This window comes from Erpetoichthys calabaricus, chromosome 11, assembly GCF_900747795.2.
Source record: "Erpetoichthys calabaricus chromosome 11, fErpCal1.3, whole genome shotgun sequence".
NCBI lineage: Eukaryota > Metazoa > Chordata > Cladistia > Polypteriformes > Polypteridae > Erpetoichthys > Erpetoichthys calabaricus.
Window position 1 is genome coordinate 70,343,410 of NC_041404.2, and position 13,320 is coordinate 70,356,729.

Genomic DNA, 13,320 nt, shown 5'->3' on the forward strand with positions numbered 1-13,320 from the left:
GTGTTGTTCACTTGGTTGGCTGTTGTGAAGGGGTTTCTCTTCACCATGGAAATGATTCTGTGATCATACACCACTGTTGTCTTCCGTGGACGTCCAGGTCTTTTTGCATTGCTGAATTCACCAGTGCTTGCTTTCTTTCTCAGGATGTACCAAACTGTAGATTTTGCCACTCGTAATATAGTAGCAATTTATCGGATGGGTTTTTTCTGTTTTCGCAGCTTAATGTTGGCTTCTTTCACCTGCATGGAGAGCTCCTTTGACCGCATGTTGTCTGTTCACAGCAAAATCTTCCACATGCAAGCACCACACCTCAAATCAACTCCAGGCCTTTTATCTGCTTAATTGATAATGACATAATGACGGACTTGCCCACACCTGCCCATGAAATAGCCTTTGAGTCAATTGTCCAATTACTTTTGAGCCCCTGAAATGAAGGGATTGTGTTAAAAAAAAAATGCTTTAGTTGCCTCACATTTTAATGCAATCGTTTTGTTCACCCCACTGAATTAAAGCTGAAAGTCTACACTTCAACTGCGTCTGAGTTGTTTCATTTAAAATTCATTGTGGTAATGTGCAGAACCAAAATTAGAAAAAAGTTGTCTCTGTCCAAATATTTATGGACCTAACTGTATACATGTAAAGATTTATTGTTATTTTTATTATTAACTAAACATAGGCAAAGTGCTGACAATAATAATACCTTAAATAGGTGCTTTCAGGCAAATGCAAAATGAAAAATATATGAATGTAATTATAAATTAAAGAACACAAATATCTCTGGAACTGTATACATTACACATTACATAACTTAAACATAACACAGTAATTACAGAGCTTTCACAACTAACAGTTACCAAAATTTAAGGACTGACGTAACAAAAAGAACTTTTGTGTTTGCAGAACTGAAGAAACAGGGACACTTGAGTTCGACGTGTTTGTTGAGGGTGGCTCAAATGACATAAATGATATTACATAGTCACCCCTTTTACCTTTTATTATAACATTACTGGACCATGTCACTGACTGAAGCTATTAAATACAGGGATATAAACACAAATTTTGGGGGATATTCCCTGTTGACTTAATATGGCTATGGAGGCATGCTTGGGTAATAGAATTAATTAGATAATTATTATGACATTACAAAAACTTCAGGCTCAACATGCAATATCTTCCTTAAAATCTTTCTCACCACTACAGAAACTGGTGATGTCCATAATGTCTAGATCGCACTGTTAAGCATACAAAGAAAAGAAAGTACAGGTGGCTGAGTGCAAGCAGGTAGTTAACAGGCTAACTGTGCGCATCCATTACATAGCATAGCGAGATTGTTTGGGTTACATTTGTGCTAATAGTGATAGTGGCAAAACAATTTATGTTTATGTTCATGCCGCTCTGTTTAACTTGTCTCTCCTCTTCTTCCTTTTTTGTACCCATGCTATCTAGCAAACGCTTCCATACAAATGCAGACCATGTGATGGAAGAAGAAACATTTAATTTTTATTGAAGAATAAATAATCTTAATATTACTATAAATCCTGGCCAACCCAAAAAACCAAAGCAAGTGCTGAGGCACAGGAAAGCAGCACACCGGAGCAAGAGTATGTCATCCACTTTAACTAAAACAATCAGGCCTACTCCTCTTCACAGGTATCTTCATAATCTTCACAATCTCAGGTTTTTTGTTCTGTCTAGATGAAACTGATAGTAAATAGCAGGCCCTTAGGAACTTTTATATATAAGGACTAGAAGACAGATCTTTCAACAAGAAAAACATGTAAGGTCAGAGGAAAAACAGGCAAGGTCAAAAGGCATCAAATCTTTCAATACCAAAAGTTCAAAACCTTGTCAAAACCCATGGAAAACTGTACAAAATTAAAGCCATACACAGCCAGAAACAAAAGATATGCACACCAAAAATTTCAAGAATTACCTGCAATCTTGGACGCAGAGGCGGCCTTAGGGGTATGTGGGGCCTAGGGCTGACCAACCCCACCCGGGGCTGGTTATATCAAATGCTGTCACCGGTATGTGTGGACTGTATAAACTTGTGGGCGAATTTAATAAAAATAATGTTAACATACACCAGATTTTCTCATTACAGTATTCAGCTAAATTTTTGCAAGATAACATGCGGACTTTATCAAAATATAACGATATAATCTATTAAAAAAGTGCAATTCATAATTCATGACAATACCACAACAGTGTGAAATGCGATGCTGTGTCATGTGAAAATTAGCAGGGCCTCTTCTGGAAAAGTACCCAAATTGCAAGTATACTCTGAGTCTCGATATGCAGGATATAATAGTCATAACTCACTTTGATGTCATGTCAGCCGGTTATCATTAGCGATACATGTTTTTGTGCATTAATATTCTGACTATGGAATGTTTTCAAAGAAGTACATGTACAGAATTTGACCTTAATGAGGGATTTTAAAAGGGTTCCTCTTAGAAGCATCTCAAATATATAGGTATACTGGAGAATATAACTTGACAAATCCGCTCGAATGGGACATGCGGACCTCAAAAGTGGGGCCCCCTTAGGCGTGGGGTCTGGGGCGGTTGCCCCACTTGCCACTCCCAAACGCTGCTGCTGCTTGGGCATTGGAATGATCAAACAGCCAGCGTATAAACTGCTGCAGTGGCAATGGTATACATTGTAGCTTATAGGAAGTGGGACTATGGCAATGGATGGGACATCATACTGTAGTGACAGAATCTCAAAATGAAAAACAAGATGGTGATGTGAGAGAATGAAAACATGATGATAAAATATACTGTAAGTCCAAAACAACAAAATAAAAGTAAAACTAAAGAAATAAGAAATAATAAGAAATAGAAAATGTATTAAATCCAAGAAAAAAATTACAAAGTGACTGAAAATCATAATATCAGACACCATTTCCTGAAACTATCACAAAACTACTAAGACAAATAATAAGATATTCAAAGCCAGTAATCTATGTTTTTTGTGAGGTTTCATTTGCTCATTTGCTAACTCTCTTGTTGTGGTTTGACATCGACAAACAGGCACAAAAATAGCTTGTCATCTAAGTTCATCACACACATCCTTTCCTGCTAAAGAATCTTGTGGCTGTCCTGTAGATTAATGCAACTAAAAATTCACACCCTTGTGTTTCATACCGCATCTGACCTTAGTTAGATTTTATCTGTGCATATAACCATCAGCTATATTTACAGTATACTAATGTGTAAACATATGGAAAAGTCCATTTTGAGTACAGATCACAGTAACACATTGATTACTGATTATTTAAGTACTTACTGTTATCATTCATGCATAAAATGTGGTCAAACATTTGATTTAGAAAGCTAAAAAATGTCATAAGGTCAAATAAAACTGACATTTACAAATTCTAATTATCTGAATTGCCTGTAAGTGACAGAATAATACGAACATCATATGAATATTTCAAAATACTGAAAAACAGCCTGTGTTTACTTACACTTAGCCCAAGGTAATCTTGACCAAAGGAAGTTGGAGAATGCAGCCACAAACACAGAACTAGAGACAAGTGCAGAAAATGTTGATACTCACTGTGATAAGTGTTTACATCAAAGATTAACACTGGACCAGAATTTAGGAGTGCAACTTTGTAAAGCAGGAACTTCTGTATTTGACAGTAATGCAGGTAAAGATATCAACATCAACTATTTATGTTTAGAATATTGCACAAGGCTGTGGCCCAAACCAAATCCAAAAATAAATTCTAGAAGCTGGTTGCCCAATCCTAAACTACTAAAGGTCAGGGGTTTGTACTACACCATTAAAAAAAGACTGCTTGCTTACTTGATAGCTAAGCTTTCCTAGTCTTCTTCAATGATGGGGAGAACCTTTGATTCCATAACACCCTTACACCAGTGTTTCTCAACTTTCTTGGTGTTGTGACCGACTTTTGACCATATACAGTAAGTCTTTGCCTCCCATGAACATCGATGGGGATGCCACCCCTTGGTGAGTTGAGTGCGAATTTCAGAACTGGGGAAGAACTAAACACAACATGCCATGACCCACCTGAAACCCACTTGAAATCCACTATCATTATAAACAATAGCAACTCATAAGCCACTGGCGGCATCCTATAACTCAAAATTGGGAGAGAAACACTGCCTCATACTACTCTCTGTGTATTCTTAGAGGCAGCTGGAAAGGTTCTACCCCAATACAGAGTTGTATTCTTTTGTGGTTGGCATTACACTGCAAAAAATGAAGTCTATGCAAGTGAAACGTATTTATATAATGACATTAAATCTTGTTTTCTTTATTTTAAGAATTATTGACTTTAAATTTTATTGCAGCCGAAAGAAGAAGATTACTTTAAGAAATCTTGTCAAGTAAATTTTGCTCAACACATTGTCAGATATTTTTGCAAAATAAAAGCAAAACAACTCCCATTTATTTTTTTTGTCTAGCTTTTGTATATGCAGTTTTTGCGGTGCACACAATAACATCTATAATTATACTCTCAACACTCTGTTTTTTAGCCTGCTTAGTTCAATGTACAGCCACAGTAGCCATTCACTCCATAACAAATGTGAGTTCTTAATGTCTCTGATCAATGAAAAAAAAATCAAAGTAATCTCTTATGGACACAGGAAAAATGTTAAGATCAAACTGTAACTGGATGTCCAAGTGCGTAAAAGCACAAATGTGTGGACCGAAAAGCAATCTGGTTATCATTAAAATTCATCAACTTAACATTTTCAAACCTGCCTAATCCAATTAAATTCACATGGGTTTGCATAAAACACTATTAATCCATTATAGTTTGCTAAATGATACAAATCAGACAGACATATTTTCTTTGCTCAGGCCTTGAGTGGCAGACTGTTATTACATAATTAGGGTGTTAAGTGTTTTACTGGTTAACACCAACTTGAAGAAAGAGAAGGAATGTGTGGTCTGGGCTTTACCTGTCTGTATAATTATGTGCCAATGAAACCATATTTTCATGATTTCTTGTAGTCGCCTCTTAAGCCCTACTATTCGCTACATCAGTTCAAATGTGGCATTCCGTGCCATGGCACTGTTGCACAGTTTCAGACTCTGGGACTCGAGGTTTCACTATTTCAAACCTACACCTTTCCACATGTGCATGTTTGCAACCACGTCACACAGGTAAGTTACATGGTGAAGTTTCACCTGCTTCCACTCTGTCTTTTCAACCTTTTTTTCTATGCATGTGTTTTCTGCTGGTAACCTCTTAAACTCTGTGCTCTGCTTTTTAATTCTCTGCTTTTCTTTGGCATTTGAATCTGCGGCTTTGGACACACACCATTTCAAGCCTGGAGAAACTCCCTGACTTGTAGGCCTCCAAGTCAGTGGAGCAACTCACAAGAAGAATGTTGACCTCCGGTGTAACTTTGCCCTGCCTCCATGTTATCCCTCTAAGGAGTACTAAAACAACAGATGAACAAATTTTACTTCTATAGCTATTCTTCCATTTGTGATAAGCCATAAATAATTCTATTAGCTTACTTTTATATTGAACCGGGTCTTGTCTTGTCACAGCAAATCAATGTCTTGTGAGTAAGATGAAATAAGGAACAAAAACATAAATGTCCTGCCATCCATTATGGACACCAATTTATGTGAAACTGTGACTGCCTAGGGGACACCTCTATCCTCCATGAAACGTGTTGAAAAGGGTGCTTGAAAACGGCAGCCTACCCTTCTATGATTGCAAAGAAAAGAAATTTGTAAAGCTTCAAAATTTCAATATTTTGCATCCTATACAAGTTTAATTAACTAAGCCTTGGCATTAAAGACACTTGTTCTTTAATTCCAAAAAGTCACTTAAAGGTCAGGTTTGTACATATGAGTCACTTTTCATTTGTAGCATAAAATGACTAATTTGGTCATCACATGAGACCTACCTAAATTTGTCAGGGAAACTTTCAATTTAAAGATGTAGAAAACAGAAAGTATTCATCATGATCGCTTTTTCATATAAACTCAGTCATGCAGGAAGTGGTCAAGGAGCTTAAGGCTTTGAAACCTTGAAGACTAATCTGTGAATCACACCCTCAATTTTTGTAAATGGCACCAAGAAAGTAATAAAATGTATTATAAGGCACCCCTCTTGTCAAGTATACCACATGCAGTTTGTGATGAGCCACAGTTTCCCAGTTACAGGGGATTTGCAACTGTAGATACTTGGGAGGGTTCCAACCACTGCTGCCAGCTACTTTCAACTTCCACATTCATCCAAAGCCTTCATCCTTTGAAACATCTCTCCTTCCAACTGAGCATTATAAATTAATGTAAAAGAGAAGGTTACCTGCGTTCTGGGTAGCGATACAATAACGACTAACTTATAAAGATATCGTATAGCGTGAAGAGGCATCTGGCTGATAAGAAATCGATGGGGCAAGGGCTACACCAGGATAATAATAACAATAATAATAATAATAATCATATTTTTTCCATTTATATAGCATTGTTCTCACTACTCAAAGCACTTTTCATAGTAAGTGCAGAGCCACTTCATCCAACACTAATGTGTAGCATCCACCTGGATGATGTAACAGCAGACATTTTTGCACCAGTATGCTCACCACACATTAATTTATTAGGTGTTGAAGTGGTGAGAGAGACAATTTGAAACAGGGGAAGAATTCGGGTGCAGAATGACTAGGCCATGGAGGGCAGTCTAACCTGGACATGGGGACACACCCTGCTCTTTACAAAGGTCTTTTATGACCACAGAAAGTCAGGACCTCAATTTTACGCTTTTAATGTCCACCACATTGCACTGGGGCATTGGGATCTACAGTCAGACCACAGAGTAAGCGCCCCCTGCTGGCCTTGCCAACAGCTCTTCCAGCAGCAACCCAAGCTTTTCCTAGATGATCTCCCATCCCACCATTAGCTGGGCCAGAACATGCTTAGTTCAGGTGGATGACCAGTTCTAAAGTGCATGTGGTATGGGTGGGATCGATGAATTTCTGAAACAAACTTCAGAGTAACAGATGGACCCTCTCAAACAAAGATGGAGATCATCTTGGCATGCAGATGTTAGAAGGCTGTGACAGGCAGTGAGGGCAAATGATCCTAGATAAGTGGAATGATAGGCACTGAGAGTTGGAAACTGAAAAAGAGAGTAATCAAATCCAGACAAGGTTCTAAACACTAATAGGCAAGGAATATGTGCCCAAAATAAAAGGGCAACACAAAATAATGATCATTATACAGCCAAAAATTATAACATCAACCTAAGATCAGAAATGGGTTTGCTTGAGAAGCAAGTTTATGTAGCGAAGAAGTCTTTCTTTTGCTTAAAACAAAGCAAACAGTTATAAGCATTTGACTTGCCTTTAAAATTGATATTATAATGAGTTTTATATGTGTATTTTGTTCTCTGTGGTGTTTTTAATTACCAGGATTATGATTCTCAAGTTTAATTTTAGTTTTGATTTCTCTTAAATAGTTTTTTTTATCCAGTCTTGCGTGCATCACGTAATCATGTAATCACAATCATGGCGTTATTGACATCAAAAATGTGATGGTATAAATATGGTGGAGAGCTTCAGTAAGCATTATTACTTGGTGAATAAAAACTTTTTATTTATTTATTTATTTGAAGAAAAAAAAATTCATTATGATCAAGCCTAACTTATACAACAAAGGAAATAACATTACATGCAGTCAAGTCAAATTTAACAAACCAGAATTCAACCCCCATCTGGGAGATGAGACGAGAGACGAGAGCCAACAGCCTGAGCAAATTTTTTAAAAAATCTAACAATGTGTAAATGTCCTTTTGTCTCCGATATAAATGATAATTCTATCTGTTTTAATTAGACTTTGCCATATTTTAAAAAGTTTTGAAAAGATCCTTTAAGTGAGAATGTGATTTTTTTCTAATTTCAAATAGTATTGACCATCACGTACCTACTAATTTATAACAGGTGAGCTGGGATTCTGTTTAAAAATCCATAGTGTAGTTAGTTTGAATATCAAGGAGGCCCTAGCACTGGTTTTAGTTTTGACTTTTATTTCTTGTCTCGTCCTTTTGTTCCTGGTTGCCAGTATCTTTTGATCCCCAGGTCCTGACTTTCTGCCTGTCCTGACTTCGCTATTGCTCCATTTGACTTATCACAATAATTTTCAGCACTCTCTGTGCCTGAACATTAAATACAGGGCTGCTCAAAGCATTTTACTGCATTCCTTGGTGATCTGCCCAGGTGGAAATTAGACAACCAAAAGGCTATTTTTAGAGAGAACAGAACCTGGAGATGAAAGAGAAAAAGAAAGAAGCAGAGTCTGAAAAAGGCAAGATCAAAATCCAGAGGCTCAATTAACCAAAAGCACCCAAACCCAAAATGTTAACCAAAAGTCAAAAACAACTGAAGATATTTAGCTACCTAAATGGAACTTAACCAGCTAGCACAAATCACAAAGATGTTTAGATATCCAGAAACTTGAACATCATGACTAAAATACAACACAGCTGTGACTGTGCAGAGATGGCAGCAAGAGTTCATAAAACAAAACATAAAATGGAGTCTTCAGACTAATGACAAATAGTAACAATAATCCGCAAAACAGAAAAAAGAACTAAAACAAGAAAAAACAAAACAATGTTATAGAAAACTACACATTTTGACACCCATGACTTTACAATCATGCATACACAGACTACACACTCTACTATGGTATAATCATATGACACCAAAATGGTAAGAAATTATACATAAATCATAAGTCAGCTTAAGTGTTCTTAACATTAGAATTTTCAACTGTCATGATCAAGCGTTTTAATTTTTTATACATTCTCTTTGACCTCAAAAAATAATTTGGTCTTATATTGTTTTGTTTTTTTGAGTACAAGGAATCTCGTACTTTGTTTAATTTTGGTTCTTGATACATTTTTCCTGGATATTAAGTTTATAGCCCTGCTTTCTGACCACAATTTATGATTTTGACTCTGATTTGTGTTTCTTTTTATTTTTTGTGTACCAAACTATCCTGTGCCACATTCTGACTATGATTCTTGAAACGTCTAGAGAAGTGTTTGCTTTATAGTTCTGACACTTGCTTGAAGGTTTTGACTTGGTGACTTCTTCTAATTCCAATCCTTTTAAAGCTGCTGCCACCTTGTGCAGTCAATACATCAGTTCTCAGATCCAATCAAATGAGGATTAACTGATGGTAAAAGGGCAAGGTAAATAGTATGAGAGAGAAAGAGAGAGAAAGAGAGAGAGAGAGAGAGAGAGGGGTGCCTAGGACGGAGTCTGAAGCAATTCTACCAGAATGAAAGAAGACAAGTGACACAGCACATAGACACTAGAGAAACAGAGAGAGAGAGGCCATAAAGGGCTGACCAACAAGAGACAACACATGGTGTTTACTTGGGGAGTAATGGCATGAGAAATATGACTGTGACATTTTATAGGCAGCATTGGAGCCGTCTTGGAGACTCTGCTCTTTAATGGGGCTAATGAAGGTGTAGGTACAAAAGTACAAAAAAATACAAGGATACAAAAGAGCCACTAGCTTAATCCCGTGATTCGTATTGTTCCTGGTTTCTTGTCTCCTTGCATTTTAATTATTTTCAATTATAAGCCAGGAAGGTTGGGGCATAATGTGCAATTGAGACTCTCAGGTGCTACATTCATGAGGACTGCAGTCACCTGGGTGACTATAAAAGACTTTGACTTACCATGGCTCTCCTCTGCCATTGGTCCCTTTGCTTCTTTGGTCTTTTTGCATGCAATCTTTAGGTTTGCATTATAGTGTTCACATGTTTGGAGACATTTACAGTAGATTTATATTAAAAGAGCTTGTCTCTTGTAAGACTTTCATATTTTAGATAAATTGGCATTTGATCAATTCTTTCTTTATTTAGGTTCTTGTTTGGGTATTTTACTGTTTCTATTTATTTTTCTTATTGTTAATTTATTCTGTGTCTAAATCAGTTTGTTAAGCCCTTTGTCATGTTTCAGCCAATATTTTCCCCCAGGCTGGGGTTCAAATTTATATTTTGGGTCTATTTGTATTTATGTTTATTTTAGTTATTATGTATATTTGTCTGTTTGTATGTTGGAAAAGGGGAAGGGCTTTAGTTATGTCCCTTGTGCTTTGTGTGTGGTCCCACAAGGGATGAAATCAACTTTCCTTTACCACCAGGAATGCTCCACCACCCTATTTAAGGGAGGGCATCCAATAGTTCCTGGCAGTTCTTTGAATACGCTGGAAGTGGACAGTGTTTTGATGAGTTTATGCGCTATTAGTTTGTTTTGTGTTTTCTGGAATTTTGACCCTGTGCTCTGCTTTTGACTATGCCTCTAGGATTCTGTTTTTTGGTACCATGCTTATTGATATTTTTCAATGTCTGCTTTGTTTTTGGACCACAATTTTTTAATTCCGTTTTTGGACTTTGTTTACTGTATATCAAATTGTAGTTTCAGGCATCTCCTTGTGCTCTTTTGCATTAGGGTTTGAGCAGTTTTTTGGTGAAAATAAACCTTTTTTTTATCAAGATTCATCTTGGCCCTTTTTGTTTCTAGTCAGGGTATTTTGATGGTCTTTCCCCACACTAGTGGGCAACCTTGGAATTGTTTTTGCAGTTGTGCTTTTTTGAACTCGAGCCACTTCATAACACCCTAGTTTGTTCATATCATAGTTTCTTTTTTGTATCTTCCTCTGTTTGCCTCAGATTGATCTCATTCTAATTCTGCATTTAATTTTAGTTACAGTAGTTGTTCTTTTTCTAAGTCCTTGGTTAAAATCATTTATTTAATTAGGCAATCATTTTGTTTAATTTAATTCATCAATAGTTGTTGATACTGTAGTTAATGGTCATTTCAATTTAAAACGTGTAAGTTTTATTAGTTTTGGAATGATTTCTGTCATTTTGGCTTTTGCATCTGGACAGATTATTAACAGGGTTTAGGCTAATTCAGGCAGAAATTAATCTGTGGCTAAGAATTTGATTTTAAAACAGTCAAACCCCAAGAAGGGAGGCAGAAAAGATCAGTGCAGAGAAACCTGAGAGCAAAGGGTTATGGATTCAGGCTACTGTACATCTCTCGCTTCTGTGTTCTAGCAGCACACAAATAGCAAAAGGTGCGAGGCCTCAAATATAGCCACAAAGCAGACTAACCAGTTTTCCTAGATAAGGTACACTCGACGACAGCCTGAGTTCCTTCTCTACAAGCTGGCTTCGGCCTACACTGGGCCAAATGGGCTTTGTCTTAAAAAGTCCAAAACTATGTAAGCAATATCACAAAATAATCAAAATCCCCCACAAAGAAAGGGATAACTATTAACCCATGGTTTGTGCAAAAAAAAGGGCAAATAATAGAATCTTTATTAAAAGGATTTTATTAACAAAATTTAAATTAAAAAATCAGACAAGAAGAGCAGACACATGGGAAAACAACTCTGAACGCTGATGGACTGCAAATACTTCAGCATCAGACCCAGCAGGGCACTCATTGGAAAAAAATGATTAAATAACCAGAACAGCTGAAAAAGCAGAATGAGAATCACAGTGATAAGGATGAAAATCTTAAAAACCAAGTTTAAAAAATACTAAATTATCCACAAGTAACATCTGTAAATGCTCGATTTCTAAACCCTCTTACTGTACTTCAATTCAGTGTGATGAGTCCTATCCTGGGTTCCCTGAGTGTAATAAGGACAATACAGTTTTATGGCAAGGACATTCTGAGGCCCATAACATGGTGCCCCTATCAGTGGCATCTCTTTTAACTCTGCCCACTTTCCAGTAACCACTCCCCTGTTTTGTTGGTGTACTGATGCCTACATTACATGAACCTCATGTTGATTTCACTTCTTTTTAGTTCTTGCTCTCAAACCAGTGGACTCGGTAGTTTTGAGGCCTGTGTATTCAGCATATCTTAAACTTTTAAACTATTGAGATCTCTCAGTTCTCCATAAAAAAAAAGCAAAACCACAAAATGGATGTGTCTTTTGTTATTGGTTTTTTATACATATATAAAATTTTATATATATACTCCGGGAGCCAGAGTTGGGAGGAGGGAGACAAAGCTTGCCAGGAGGATTGGAGGAGAAAAAGGAGAAGGAAAAGATTTGTTTAATTATTGTGCTTGTGTTTGGGACTGTGTTGCTGTGCTTGTGGGAGACGGGGAAGACGTGTTCCACAAGGGAAAAGAAAAAGAAATAAAAGCTCTTTGTGCTTTGAATTTGTGTATTATGCCTGTCTGTGTCAGTGCTGGCCTTTACAATATATACTGTATATGTATCACTATATGACACACATGTGCTTAGGAGGAATCTGAATGGACCTAATGAAGGTAATTCCGCACCAGACCTTTGGGTGGCGGGGTGCAATAAACCTTCCTCTGTTATTTCTGCACACCAAATACTGGAAATTCTGCCTGACTCAGCCTTAATGACATCACATCCGGTTCTGGCCCCAAGAAAGATGTCACTTCCTGTTCTGGCACCAAGAAAGATGTCACTTTCGGTTCTGACCTAAATTACGTCACTTCCTGTGAAGATCTTTAAAGCTGCCATATAACTAAAACTGTTGACAGGTGTAAGGGGATTCTAAACGTACTTAGATGCTTGTGTGAATATGAATGGGGAGCTACTAGAAGGTCTTTATTAAATGTTTATATAGTTTTGTTTAGATTATGGATGAGTAGCTTTTGGTTCTGCAACAAATTTAATATTAAAATGTTTGGAGGTAATATAGACACTAGCTTTAAGGATTTGTTGTGGTGCTGTAAAATCATCTCCAATTTCATCTTTACAAGTGGAGGCAGGACAATTATTCTTATATTTGTAGAGACTTCAACTGTTTATGTCTTTTTGGTAAAGTATTACAATAAATAATCCTGTTAAAAAGGTAATGGAGAGCAGTTGGGAGCATCACAAGAAAAGTGCTCACAGTTTTAGATGGATGAGTTCAAACAATGCTGAGATGATGGGTGTGTTAAACATTGTTTCGAGTCCAACAATGGCCGTGTCTGAGATTCCTCCATGGTTATTTAATCAACTAGAAGGAGGTTTTCTGCCTATGATATACAGTAGTAGTTAATCAATATAGCAACAAGAATTATTATGGATTATTGCATATATATGCCAATGGTTCAAAAGAATAATAATACTGGAGCTGCTGTTTTTATTCCAGATTTTAATGTCAAGTTAAAGATAAAGCTATCTATCACCTTTTAGTGCTTTCTGCTTAAATAATAGTTATTATTGTAGTTTTACAATCAGTTGAAGAAATCCAGCTAGATAGAGCAGCAATATGTGCTGGGTCATTATCAGGACTAACGAGTATTAAGTCAGGATGTT